The sequence below is a fragment of the Anopheles merus genome, chromosome 3L (genome assembly GCF_017562075.2).
Source record: "Anopheles merus strain MAF chromosome 3L, AmerM5.1, whole genome shotgun sequence".
Lineage (NCBI taxonomy): Eukaryota > Metazoa > Arthropoda > Insecta > Diptera > Culicidae > Anopheles > Anopheles merus.
This window is the reverse complement of record NC_054085.1, coordinates 6145483-6160809: the sequence shown is the minus strand read 5'-3', so window position 1 is coordinate 6160809 and position 15327 is coordinate 6145483. Positions and strand designations below refer to the sequence as shown.

The window sequence follows — 15327 nt, the reverse complement described above, 5'->3', positions numbered from 1 at the left end:
AAATTGCAATCTGCATTGCGGTTGATCTGGTTTCAGACTTTGTCCCAAACTCGGCAGTTTTATTTTTTTTCTATACCCTCTCCCCTTCATAGCCGATCTCTTTCATCGTTAGTCGTAGGCGTTATCGAGTCACACTCAAACACACCCGCATACACTCCCATCAAACACACACGTCAAAGTTAATCGAATAGGAAACGACCGAACGCACGCAACCATCGGAAAAAGCTTATCGAACTGAGGCAACAACAAAAACGTACGAGAATATGATACATTTGCAAACCGGGCGTTGATCCGTTTGTGGCCCTTTTACTGGCCTGAAATTGAATCTGAAGCAACTGTTCATCTCTCCCGTTAGCCTTGCTGCGTGCATCTACGCCACCAACCGTCAAACGGCATTTCGTGCGCGTGGCAGAGGCACGTGGTTGCCAAATAAAGGAGCTTAGGAGTTAAATAAAATACCATCGTTTATCGAAACCCTGGCCGCGACCTAGTGCCGCTCGGCCATCGTGGTACTAGAGTGGACCTGATCAGAACCAGAATTGCCGACCTTAAACTTGACGTAATAGTGCGCGGCATACCGTAGGTCTCGTGCTGGTCGCGACTCGATGGAACGGTCCTTGAACGGAGTCACGTTGCTGCTGGAAACCAGTTTGCCGTTGAATTTGGACAGTGTGTGCAAAATTCATCAAATGGTCAAATTTTTCTACAAATGGTACACGTACAGACTTAAACGTAGTGCAGATATGCATCAATAAAAATTAAGATCAACCATATGTTTTTACACCGGACACCGTTATGCACTTGCAAGCCAGAAGGATCGTTCATGCCCAATTAAAATAAATCATGATGCACTGTTCTAGTAAACCAGTTTCTCCATGGTCCATGGTTACTTAACGTTTCGGTTTCAACTGTAAATGGTTCATTGAAAATGGTAGAACAATGTGTATCTATCAAAATATTTGTTGAATTTATATCCGTTTTATTGTAACAAATAATATTTTATACAGTTTTGTGTTGCTCAAAATATTGCCCCCATTTTTATGACAATATGCATTGTACCTGTAAGTTAGTTTAAAAATAAATGAAATGTTACACAAGAAACAAAAGATAACTTAATGAAACAGTTTAATATTTATTTGTTACGTTGTGCAAATTTTAAACAAGAGTGTTATTGCAAATTATTGTATTTTTTTGTTTGCCTTCTAGAATTCGAGATCATATACCTTAAGAAAGATAAATTGCAAAATAATATATTAATTTCTTGTTAGCATTAAATATGATTGAAACTACTTTAATCGTAATTCTATCTTTTCAAACCTATTGCTTACCCTAAATAATCTTATACATATTACAATAGCAGACCATTTTTATCAGCTTTTATCCAATGAAAATGAATCGCACATATGATGCTGTTTGCCTTACACTTTATTTCTTTGAATCACATTATTTTAATATTAATAATCTCATGAAACAATTGCAAATTGTACGAACCACTTTTACACAAACAGCGACCAGCGTCGTGACCACTTTCGTTGCTTCATCGAGCCAGTAAAACTCGTCCAAACGATGGAATTTCTTGTATCGCGTTGCTACGTTTGTTCTTCATCACGTCCTTCCATCTCCATACCGTCAGCATGTACAGGTGCATTGAACTTGAACGATCCGCATTCGAGTGGCCAACGGGCAAGCTCCGCGAACGGTTTCGCGCGATCCGGTTAACAGAGTAACGGGAGATTTATGAGCGATCAGTATCAAGTTCATACACTCAGAGCTCCCAGCCGGATGTGGACAGTAAACGGAGTGCAGTTAATCGAAGCGCCTAACCGTACTGCAACGCTAGCGCTGCAGCAGAGTGGACGAAGTCCCCTTTTATGGTAATATATGCCAACCAGATTCCGTGTCTTGATCCATGCTTGAGTAAGAGATGTTTATGACATGTGTTTAAGATGAACTTTGTAAAATATATTCCACAATCATTTTGTTTGAAATCAATTGAACTGTAGCAGTGGCTTTTTATATAAACCTAAGAATTAAAAGCAATTATATTATGGCTGTAAGCACTGCCTGCTCGTCGTTGCGATAAGAAAATCCAATTTTCATCTATTCTTTAATTGACTCCTTTCACTATAATTCTTATTAGCAGTGAAACCGATATCCCTGTGATAAGAAAATCCTCTTTTAAATTCCATACATTTTCTCTGAGGCAAAGAAACTTACCCCAATCCAACCAGCCAAGACGCTATTAACTTGATTTCTTTAACCATCCTTCTCAAAAAAGAAAGAAAGAAATCCTGCTGACCAGACTAGCGCCAAGCCAAACGGAATCCGGTGCAACTAATGAACACATAAAAGCAGACCAATAAAAACCTTCCGAACACTGTCTTATTTATTTTCCAACACGTTCGCTGCTCCGTGGGTGATTTTTACCGCCCAATACTGTGGTAAAGTCGTTAATCTTTGCGTAAGGCTCCAGTTTAGTTAACCTGTCAGTTAAGCGATGTGATGCGGTTTCAATTTGCGTCAGTTATTTTGGCCGGCATGGTTTTATTGCTATACCAAATAAACACACACACACAGGCACGCCCGCACACTTTGAGATGGACTTTGAATATTGCAAAAACGCAAAGTGAAATGAATAACGACGAAGGGTCGTCTTTGGGTTAATTTGAAAATATATCCCTTTCTACGCAGCGGACATCCGGGCCCGGCTGGGACGGTGATCTGGAGGTTCAGAAAGCGCATTAATAATTTCTTTATCTTGCTCTGGCATGAGCCAATTGTGTGGAAAAAAATGACCCAACCCGTGAAGCTTACAGGCAGTTGTTAGTTTGTTTCGTTTAATTTAATTGGAAGCAAAGTTTTTTTGCCTCTGCACAGTCACTCTGCTACTTATTTCTAGGCACTCAATTTCGTCTTAGCATTAACCCTTGTTCCCAGCACTCGGAATAATAGAAACAAACACAAATTTTACAAGAATGTATTCAATTTTGGGCGAGCAAGAAAAAGATGAGTAAATTGCCCGAACAAAAATTAGCTTATCTTTAGCAAAACCTCACTCACAAAATGAACTCATCACAGCTCGTGTGGCCTGTGGTTAGATAATTTGTTGACCTTATGTCCCGCTGGCTTCTGCTCATTAGCATAATTAACGTCCCAAGCAAGGGTTCCGTTCAAAGCATCAATCTTTTTTTGGTTTTTTGCCAATTTTTGTTTCTCCGTTTCGTATTCGATGTTACACCTTGATGAGTTTTCTCCTTCCTTACACGATGTGCAGTGGAATGCACTTTTGAAGTGTTTTTTCACTGTTGTTGTTTCTTTTTTGACCATGTACACGTTGCTTTTCGGTTAATACCTTGTACATTTCGAGTCTGCTTTATTTTGTGGCTGAATTTTCACTCATCATTCGTTTCGGTTTCATTTTCGGTTATGCTTGTTTTTAAAACACTTGTTTCTTTCGCTCGTTTTTCTCGGTATGCAATTATGGTGCCCCACAGGCAGCGTGTGCATGTTGTGGACCGTTCAATTTTCTTTCGGTTTTTTTCTTCTTTTTTTGTTTGCACAAACTGATTTTCACCCCAAATTACTTCCATTTTGCACTGCCGGTTGCGACTGAAAATGCATTTGCCTGCGCCCTCGTCCAATTCCGTTCGGTGGTTCGTGATTCCTTTCCGTGCACCATTTGCGGGAGGTTATTGATTTTAGATAATTACACCAACCACCTAGCCCATACCAATGGAACGGTTCTCTCCACACAGTGCAAGGTGCACCCGCCGGTGTCATCAATTATCACGTTAATTTCAAGGGAGCAACCACTCCGCCGGGGATCCATAAATTTTGCTTGCCGCTGGAATTTGGCCATTTTGGCCGTACCGTTAAAGTGCTGGCTTGCCAAACATGGCCACACAATGCAACCCACCCACACCATGATTGGAGAAAATTAATAGATCCTCTTTGCACCTAAAAATATGCAAACTGTCATTGTCAGCCTCTGGTAGAGGTCAAACTGTTCGATGGTGTTTATAATGCAATCTACCAGCGTTTGCATTTGGCCGATAGTTGGCCGACGGTGTAACATCTCAACAAACTACAACCAACTTTGTACAAATCAAGTTGTTTCCAGGTTTATCATTGGTTTATAAGTTTACGCAAAGCCATACATAGCGCACAAAGCTAGGATGAACACATTCAACGATTGGGTTGGTTTGTCTGAGAGTCCTTGAGCTGTGTATAATTAACCTCTCATAAATCATGTACTAAGTGAGGTTTAGCTGAAGCATCCTGTTTATAAGGCGAATCAGTTCGGCAAAATTGAACTTGCATTAGAACGTGCTAATGCTGCAAGTGGTTCATTATCCACGGTATTCTACGTACATTCCTAATGAACTACGGAGGTTACATCCTAATCTACCACAAACACACTCCACTGATTGAATTAACGTGAAATCAGCTCAATGAGACAACTGGAATTCGAGCTATGGTTTGCAAATATGGTACCCGCCAAGATGCACATTTCATACTTTAGCACTACAGTTATTTATGCGAACAATTGTGATAATAATTAACTTAACCCTCTTGAATGAAGTCTCCGCAAACAGTGCCAAGCGCACAGTGCTCCCCTTAAATCTGCATCCATTCCCTTTTCACAACCATATGTAGTGTGCAGTGCTGATATGTATAATTCTCTGTGCACATGTTCCTACTAAACGACCCGTCAAATGCATGCCCATAAACCCAAATCTCTCGTGGTTCCTTCCTTCAGGTTCACACACAAATGGCAGCTAATAGAACATTATGGTTTATTACCGTGCCCATTAAAGCTTGCACGTTTTCATCCCGTCGGAGTAGCCACGCATGCTGACATACACTCGCAGGGATAGCATAATGAGCAATCTACCAGTTCGCCCGGACGCAAACCAGGTTCGAACCTAATAGAGCTAGCGATGGCCCGGTAATAGCATCGCGAATGATGACATTTACGTTTGTCCTTTTAGTGTCCGGCCAAAGTGTGGCATCACATAAACCGCACGTGACCACACCGAAGGATCGACACTTACTGTATGAACATATTTGCTCAATTGTAAGACAATCGTGAGCACATACTCTCGCCAATATTGCCACACTTTCCCAACCTGCAGCCTCTGCGTGTGCTGGTCGTTAATTGTTTGGTCAAGTTGTCAGGTCACCCGTAAAAGCGATCGTTTCTATTACACTTAAACCCCTCGCCGTTGTCGTTTCCAGGAAATGCGTCCGGGGCTCGGTCCAGTTCACAATCCTTTCACGATGGCAAACATTGACGAACACCCATGGCAAACGATGGGAAAGTGGAAACTCTTGAACGTTTTCTCACTTGTTGATGCTTTCCAACTGAGGAAAGAACGAAAATGTTCTAAACCATCAAAAGTGAGGAAAAAGCACATTACGCTATCGAAGGCACTTCTACAAAGATACTACGAAAGGTTAATAGTACTTCGTATTCGAATCAGTACCCGTTTCAGTATATTTATTCTTTTTTTTTCTCTTGTTTATTTTCATCGTTGCATTTTCTCTTCATGACATAACAAAACGGATCTCTGGCTTGCCTCTGTTCAAAGTGTGCGGTCGGGTGATGCAAGGTTGGTTTCACGGTTAGACAAATTAAAGTGCATTTTATCGGTCAGGTTTGCTCCACAGACATCAAGCTAAAAGTATACCTTCAAGCCACAATGAAAGCAAAACGATTTTCCCACTTTACACGGTACAGTGATTCCGTGTTTTCGTTGGCTGATGGTACAGTGCAAAACAAATAGTTTCATACGGCAAATAGTTACTGTAAACGATACGTTAACGAACGAAAATTGTTTTGGCTCTGTTTAAAGGCTAGAGTTTTTTTTATTCTAATGTTTTTTCTTTCATTATATAGTTTACTGTTTACTCTGCTGTTTCGTTAGTTCACCATATTATATTATGTTTACAAACTCACCTTTACTGAGAACCAACCTTCATAATAGGAAGGTAAATAATTTTACCTTAAAATTTTTGTTGCACCATTGAGACCGTGTACCATAGTGGCATTAATTTCCAAATCAATGTGTCATCTCGATGGAAAGTTGAACGAATAATTGAATTAAAATAAATCCCTCCTTACTTCAAAACTGCAAAGATACGCCCGGTCACGTACATGCTGATTAAACAATGTATCTTTGACACACATTTTAAAAATCTTACAAAAATTAAACCTGATTGAGCAATTCTACCCAGCGCAAAAATGACAATCCAATGTGAAATATGCATGACCAAAAGGGCAAACAATGGCACAAGTCAAGCTTCACAGCTTCATCCGCATAACCGGACAAGGACAACAGATGCATATCGATCCGTACCGATCTGCAAATGCCAACATTTTACCAACTCGTTAACACACCGCCACGTTGTGCAATTCATCATCATCATCATCGCTCAACATCCCTCGAAATGCTCCAAAAAACCAGTCCTGCACTAATTTGCTGCCCCGATTATTCAACTGCATACTTGTGGCCGCAAAATGTCACACCCGGTTTTTCGGACCCACAAGATTCAGACAAAATGTCAGCTAGGGATGGTGCGGCTCCTTTACTTTTAGGTGGTTTTCCAAAAAATGTGACCCAAAGGTTCAACCCATTTACCGAACAACACCCAATTGAACCTCAACGGGTAGAAACACTCCTCACACACGGAGGAAAACTTTCACTCGAAATGCGCTCGGGCTAGGGAATTGCAGTACATTTATGCACAAAATATGTAAAACGATGCAAACAACAAAACCCGGAGCCGGGAAGATAGAGAGACAGAGAGTATGAAAAAAAAAATGCATCAACATCACCGAAACTTGTCGCGGTCTCGACCCAACCCAACGCGTAATGGAAACTTCCTGACCCGGGACCATGCACGAGAAACAGTGTACTATTTGCTACAACAAACACACACCATACACGTGTGGAGATACGCATACACGACATGGGGTGGACCACCGGCAGCTGCTACAGTAAAAGTCAAGCGGACAACGATTATGTACGACGACACGGGTTGCTCCGGTTGAACCACTTTCACTCGCAACGGAACGCTTCCTCAATGATGGTCGCAGCAAGAGCAGGAATGAATGCTGGACGTCAGCGACGACGACATCGCCGAAAGGCATAAATGAGACCCGGGAAGGAAATGCGCCAGCTTCACAGAGGCACAGCCAACGAGGGGAAGTAATAATGGACGTTTATTTTGCACATTTTTCATATTTTTTTTTTCACTGGTTGCTACACATTATCCCCCTTGTCTCCCACATCCCCCAAGTGAGGGTAAATTTTTACATGCAGGCACATACTTTTTTAATTTTATTCGGTGCAATCAGCGAAATCAGTAAAGCAAATCACAATAAAAAGGCAACACCACATTAGTCGACCGCAACAACGGGTTTCGGGATTCGGAATGCATCACAGAAATGGGCTCCATTCGGTTTAAGTGCATTGGCCATTGGCGGTCAATTGGTGGCTATCTGTCAACCAATAAAAGATAATATCCACGGACACAATGTACAACGCGTAACCTGCCATTCTGTGCAACTGAACCCATTGATCATAATTTCAACAGCCATTTAATCATTCCGCGTATTCGCTAGCGTATTCCTGGAAGTATTATTTAATCACACCATGCTTCATTCAAAAATACGCTTCATCATTTACGTATTTTTTTTTTTCCTTTTTGCATGAAGCTTTGCTGAAGAACAGAAGAAAAAAAACGGAACGAAATGGCGAGACCCTTGCTTTCACATGGCAGCAAGAACGTATGCCAAAAATGAGCTTCACCTAATAATGAATACCAGCCAACGTGAAATGAGCTTGGTTGGAGCTACTGTTGCGCTTATTACGCCAACACCGTATTTGGTTGTGCTTTTTTACCGGTGCCTCAACAAGAGCTAAGCAGTGTAGATTAACACATTTGCCTCAGACAATGGTGGAAGCAGATGAAACCTTTTCCAACCAACGATAGCGGATGGTTCAACGGACGGTTTGGTAATAACCCTGCATTAACGAGCATTATGAGTTAACCGCGTTTCATTTAAAGGGTGATGTTACTTAACTTCATTACGATTTATTTTAGGGTTTTTTTCCCAAATGGTTGTTTTTGAAAGAATATTTAAAATTTTATATTAAGATTAGAGAATCTGTGAAAGTGCCTTTTGATTGTTTTATTACAATATGTGTAGTAGTCTCTTCTTACAATCACTATTTCGTTCTGAGCAATGGAACAATTGAAATATAGGTGCGAGTAAAATAATAATTACCATTTATTTATTAATCGATACGCAGTAGCCAGCTATACCTATACGCGACTGTTTTATCGAAATAGAAAACACACACCTTCTATGAAATATTTCTATTTCATGAAACAGCGTTTCTTTTTTACAGTACCTGTACTGTTTTCTTCTGTTTAGGCTACGTTGTTAACTCACGTTATTAAAACTCGTTTTTCACATAAGAGATATATGTTTGTTAGTAGAACATAAAATACTACATTCGCATATTAGATTCAAGACAGCATTTCAAATGATTATCATTTTAATATTATTTTAATATCAAAGAAATCATTAACCACTAACACACCACATACACACAAGTGTTATTACATAAAATTGTTGCTAGATTTTACAAATATTGTTCAAAGAGAATAATTCTACTTCTTCTTCTATGGCACAACAACCGTTGTTGGTCAAGGCCTGTCTGTACCACTAGTGAGCTTGGCTTTCAGTGACTATTGATTTACCCATAGCAGGATAGTCAGTCCTACGTATGGGAGCACGGTCCATTTGAGGCTTGAACCCATGATGAGCAATAAATAACTCGTTAAAGAGCATAGTTAACGAGGCTAAATTATTTGTTAAATTTCTTTCTGCCAATGAACTAGTATCATTTCATTCCTAACTTTCTTCTATTTACAATGTGTTCTGTAACGCCTTTGATAGTCTGTTGATTATCACAGCGTGTTTTGTCCTGGATACCAATTTATTCGTGTAGTATGAACATCGATTTTTATTAAAGGCCTGTCGATCACCCAAACGAATTGGGGGTTTTCACGCATTTGGAAGGTATTAAGTATGATTCATTCTTATTCCGCACGATGTTATATTCATTATATCTAACATTGGGGCCCTTTCCGTTGTAAGTTCATAAGCTGAAATTTCAGCCTGTCAGCTGTTTGCATTGTATAGCAGTTTTCGAGCAGCTATCTAAGTCGGTATAATATACAGGGGGGCTTATCCCAAGGTGTATTACTTTAGAAGGCTGATTTTTATCACTTCTGCTTCTGAATGAAGATTTTAAGAGTGTTTTGAGTATTTGTCAAGCCTCCAGAAAGCTTGTTTGAACAAAAGTTTTCACCCATTCTATCAAAAGTGATATTCAAATTTCGTTAAAAAACATACTATGAGACCACCTGGATTACATATACTTTGATTCTAGATTCAACCACGTGATCTCTTTAATGCACCTTGGGGTAAATGTAAACAACACCGTGTTTTCGAGCAGGTACTCGAATCTAATTCTAGCTTTGAGGCTAGAATAAACTAGACTGAAAATTGCAGGCTATTTTTTGTGTGGTTTTGTATGGAGTGTTTACATGATTTAAGCCTCCAACTGTCAAACTCCATACAAAAAACTGACTAGAATCGTGAAGGGTCCCATTTTCTCACTTTGTATTACACAAAAAGATGCACCTTGGCGTTGGGTAAAGTTTGCATTTCAATTACGATCTACTTAGAGTTACTAGCGTAATATAGGAGTCTTGCCATACTCTCTAACGAATCGTAATAATTACAGTCTTTGTTATTTTGGGTTATTTTTACATGGTCCCAGTGGCGGATTAAGGCTATCAGGGGCCCTAGGCGGTAATACGAGTTGAGGCCCCCTTGTAAATGGTAAATGGTGTTCGGGGGAGGTTGGTAGTGGCACTAAACTTGCTGTTTGGAGATTGAACCCTCGACGGGTGGGGGGGAGGGGGGTGGAATGATTCGCCAGCCTCGGGGCCTCAACGTCCATTCTTCTGGGAGCTCTTGTCGCTAGTACTCTGTCCATACGGCACACTATAGACTAGCGATCTACGTGGCCCCTAAATCGGCGGGGCCCCAGGCACCGCCTAGTCCGTCTACCGTTAGATCCGCCACTGCATGGTCCTTAGCTACTTACACCCTATTTAAGTTGTTTAATGATTAACTGTTTTCTAGATACTTAATCTAGATATGTGTAAAGGTTTCGGTCTATGATTATACCTCATAATGTGCTCCTAAAAGCTTAAATAATTGTTATGAACGGTTGAAGATATGAAAAGTTTAATTTTAATTTGTGTGTTCATCAAAAAAGCAGGGGTCGTATTGTACCGCCCACCAGCTCAAAGACGTTCTGAATTACTGTTTTACGGAAAGCTAAATCCATTTTTCGCACACAAACATTTGATTCATCCCCAATCGTATCGTAGCAAACATGTTTTGGAATTAAATCACACCACAATCCTATCACCTCTTAGCTATTGCAACGGATACCAAACCAGCCAAGCCTCTCCTATCCGGTACGATGTCAAAGTGCAACCAAATCCCATTTGCTGCAATAATCATCCCACTAGTTCCAATCTCTAAACGCGACTCGACCACCCACCCACTTGCCCAACCTTACCGAAACCCGGGCGAGGCTCCTGATCACGGTTTGCCCATTCTTCCCCGTTGAGTCAATAATTCATAGCCGCATCATTTAGCAAGTCAACCTCTGCATTCCGTTTGATAAATGTGCTTGTTATTTTGCGAGCCAGTAGTCTACTAGTTCCGCTGTTTAATTCCTCAGCTGCAGCTGCTGCAGCTACTGCTGTGATGCACATTCTATCCGTTCCCTCGTAGGCAGCCAGCTTCCCGGGATGTGCGCGAAGAATGCCCTTGGCCAGTGTCGCCAACATCAGCCACCCGGCACCGGGATAAAACCGTGTCTTTGCATTTGTACAGTCGTTCCGTTTCTCGAATTACACGTAATCTCACGTTGAGAGTTATTATTTACCGTGGCCGGGGCCTCTTGAATGCGGGGGACTCGATATTTATATGCACCCGTGCCAGGTCGAGTCGTAAATATTTCGTCGTCGTCGTCGTCGTCATAGGAGGTACGGGTTCTTTTGCTTTTGCCACAGGATGCATTTGAAGATGCGCCTACCGGTTGGTTGGAAGTTATTGCGTTATATTGACGGTGGTGGTGGTGGTGGGAAATTTTCAGCAGGAAGAAATGGGAAGCGAACGTTACACAGATACCACGCCCGGGCAGTTCACGCTGCCCATGGAGTTTTGCATCGTAAAACAGCATGAACAAGATGGTGCAACAAATTGTTCGATTGTACACCATTCGCAAGCGTTTGTGAGCGTGTTGTTTTCTTCAGTGCTGTGATGTTTAATGTCCCAGTGGAATTTTTCAACCCAACCAATATATCGCTGCTTAACCCATTAGCCTTTAGAGGTTAGAGCTCATGACCTTCGGGTATTTCAGGTCGTTTCCTTAATGCTTTGATAAGTTTAGCGATAGTTCTCTTCGATCACTTAACCTTGCCGAAATGCGTCGTATTACAAGGAACAGCTTCTTCCTGGTCCGGAATCTCGTAAACACACGCAAATGATGTGCCATTTCCTGTGGTGAGATCAGTACACGCAATCCTCTGCACCACCCTGCATCTGTTACGAGTGGTACGACATGCTACATAAGTTTCTTCCTATATGCTTCCTTTCAGGTACAAGTAAACTCCCGTAGACCTGTAACGTGCCGGCACAATTCTCAACTTACGATTTAGCAACGGCTCATTAAGCGCACCGACTTACGCGTCACCAACGCCAACACAGCGAGAGCAGTCGAAAGACACACGCGGGTAACGGCGCATCACACCCGTAATGAATGTGAATTAATTGATGATCATTTATTTATACCTCCCCGCAAGCAAACCGCTCTGCCCGGGAACTTTAGCGATAATCCTGGTATGGCCCGCTACCACAAGGCGCATGACACGAGTACGGTGGCGCGGTTGTAGGAGCAAACGATTTAATGCATCACTTTCGCTGACCGAACGAACAGTAGGTTCTTTGGTGAGTATACGCTGGCCACTAGATCTCACCTATTTGCGTGACGAAATACGATTACAATCGGCACGGTGCCTTATTGCGGAACAGCTTTGCCGGAACGAGAACTTGAAATGTTTACTTTGTTTCGAGTTGATACTTCGACAAATCAACGAAACGTTCCCGCAAAATGTTGTGCGTGGTGGTGATGTGTTTACGAGCTTTTATGAGGAAGCTTGAAGGACATAAGCTACGATTGCGTGCTCGCGACAAGTACGATGATTGCTCGTCCGTGTCAAGATGGCAGGGGCGTCGCGCAAGTGTTTTATAGTGGAATTGTTCTTCATTTTTAGTGCATTTTACTCCACCACGTACTTCGAATGTATGCTATACGTTGCAATATTCCTGTTTTGGGAATATGACCTCAAAAACAAAACAAAATGTTCAAATCAAGTAACCCTAAATGTATTCAATTTGCATGTCTAACCTATCATCATTACAGCTTGTTAAAGGCATTACACACCTTACACTTATTTACGCTTTAAATCACCGCCGTTTGCTTCATATTTCCATTAGAACATTCAGTGTATTCAATGTTTAAATAAGAATATTTACAAAAAGAGAACTCACCACCACCGAAAGCATTATTCCATTATTCCAATGCGAAAACGAGAGCAAACATAAAATGATCGTCAAATCTGCCAAAGTCCATCGTACTACGCAAGCAGGTCCTGTTTACCCAGTGTCGAAAACCCAATAAAAAATATGCACTTTACCATCGAGGCTAATGCACATTTCGCTCATTCATCGCTCGAACCAGCAAATTCGCTTCTTTTACTTACAGGAGAGACAAAAAATCCCCACTGCACAAAAATAAAAACACTTCTACGCTACACGTTGAGCAAATGTTGTTGGAGAGGCTGGTGAGCTTCAAAAAATGGTAACAAAAAACAATGCGTCAACCTTAAAACATATTCATTCCCTCGTCGAGAGTAAAACCCAAATCCTACTACTACTGCCACGTTCCTTCGGGCGATGGCGACCGTCACATGAAATTAAAGCGGCTATGGCGTGCAGCTAGTAAAAATAAACCATCACGGCCACCCACACCCACTCCTGCTCGAATCTCCAGCATCACACATTGTCCGGGACTTCACCACAAGAGTGGTAATCCATTAAAACATATATTTTGTTCAAACATTGACATTGCCATTTTGTTTCTTCCCAAACACTCTCCCGTAGTGTGCGAGCGTAGTTGTGTGTATTTCTGCTTCATTCACTTCCACTACTGCTCTACTTCTCCTTTCCAACGTTCGATACTTACGCGAGTGTTTGCCTTGTTTTTGTTGTGTGTTTTTTTGCCTTTAACAGTAGGAAGTACTTATTTTGTTCGCTGTTACCAAATGCACTTCGGTGCAACAGGAAGACCAAAAGAGTGTGAGAGAGAGAGAGAGAGAGAGAGAGAGAGAGAGAGAGAGAGAGAGAGAGAGAGAGAGAGAGAGAGAGAGAGAGAGAGGCTTAGACATACAAACACAAGTTGGTACATTTCGGAACCTGTGCACCATAGCGTGCGGATCGAACGTTGTGAGTTTCCGTGACCTAGGGCAACTGTGCCAGTACCGAACCCGTACCGAACCGTCATGGGACAATCAATGTCACTGCCATCACATGTCTCACGACGGTCGTGCTCGCATTAAATGTAGCATGCATTTCACAGACAGCTCAAGCCCTACTTAGCGTGGGTTTATCTGTTTGCCAAACGTTCCCGTACTGTACGTTTACGTGCATTCCCGGAAGAAGTAACGCAAGCTTAGAAGCCATTTCCGTAGCAATCCTTGAGGAATGAAAAATCATCCCATATGAAATGGACGTGGATCGTGGCGACGGGCGTACAAACACAGCACACGGACAGGCCAAGGGCCCTTGACTTCTCTGGAAAACGTAAGGGCAAAATCCACTGACTGCAAAATTGCACCCGAAGCACCAAACGCACTGTTTGATTTTTCAATCGCTTCACGACAATTTTCTTTCCACACGCAAGCAGTGTTGTGAGGGTGTGTGTGTGTTTTTTTATATATATTTTTCTCCGAACAGTACGGACGTTTGTTTATTCTTTCCGGCGTTTCTTTTGTTTGACATGTTTGTAACGCTGCGGAGGTTGGAGATCGCATAGAAGAGGACACCGGATGGTAAGGGCTTGGCGAGTTTGAGCTGACAATTTATCGCTGTTTGCACAGCTGCCATACGTTAAGCATTTTCTTTTGCAGATATATCTTTCTCTCTCTGTCTTTGTTTAAACCGCGGTAAATATTGTTCAAGTTTAACCCTAACTTCTAGCCAGTTGGTTGAAGTGATGTGAGGTGGAACCTTTCCTGCGAGATTTATAACCGTGGACTGGTTTGCATTGCATCAGTAATAAAAGTAATAGCTTTTCTTATGCAATGATATTACTCATCTATCGTTTATTAAAATCTTATTCTTTTCTTTTTCCTATTTGGCAAGAACCACAATCCACCTAGCATTGCGATTAGCCAGTACAGGAATTAGCTATTTAAGACCCGGGAAGCTGCCAGTTCTGTTCATTTACAGTCGTTGCCGCCAAATGTTGGCTTTAAAGCATTAATTTTTACCAATGCACATCAATTTTTGCCTCAAGAGCATCATTTTGTGTTCATAAATGTTTGACTCTTACGCACCTATTTTTGTCGGTAAGTCATCGATATTTGACTCTTGTAGGAATCGTGATAATTTCACTAGGTATTTGAGCAGATTTATGACAATTATAATTTTATATCACGAAAGCAATACCGTATAATTTAATTGTTAAAAGTGAAAAATAATGAAATTTAAGCAACTCTAAAGCCATTGTTTTCCTGCCATTGAATAAAACAAGCACTAATATGTTTAAAATTGATATAAACTTTAGTAATTCTCACCTGAAACAACTTAACTCAGCTTTTTTTTTCTCAAAAATGCTTTACATATTCTTCCTAGAACCGTTTCCTTGAAAGAAGTTAAGTCAAATCGTTTCGAATGCACCGATTTGCTAATTGATTGCCCTTGACAGCCGTTAAAATCAATTATCCTTTCCGTGATTGCTCGCCATCCGGGAGTGTAGCCTCCTGCCGATCCGATCGCTAAAATGCACCATAATTTAGGCTTTCAGTGCAGCATTTGCGCGACTGTTGGAGCAAGTCAAGCAGCAGCAACATCAAGCCCTAAAATATGGCACAAGGCCAATACGA

The 15327-nt window shown here is 41.4% G+C and overlaps 1 protein-coding gene across 5 annotated transcripts in view; it reads right to left on the bottom strand.

Annotated features, from left to right (window-relative positions):
- LOC121598934 (proteoglycan 4) overlaps window positions 1–15327 on the bottom strand; it is a 122403-nt gene that overhangs the window by 73411 nt on the left and 33665 nt on the right. The gene's annotated exons all lie outside the window — the stretch shown is intronic.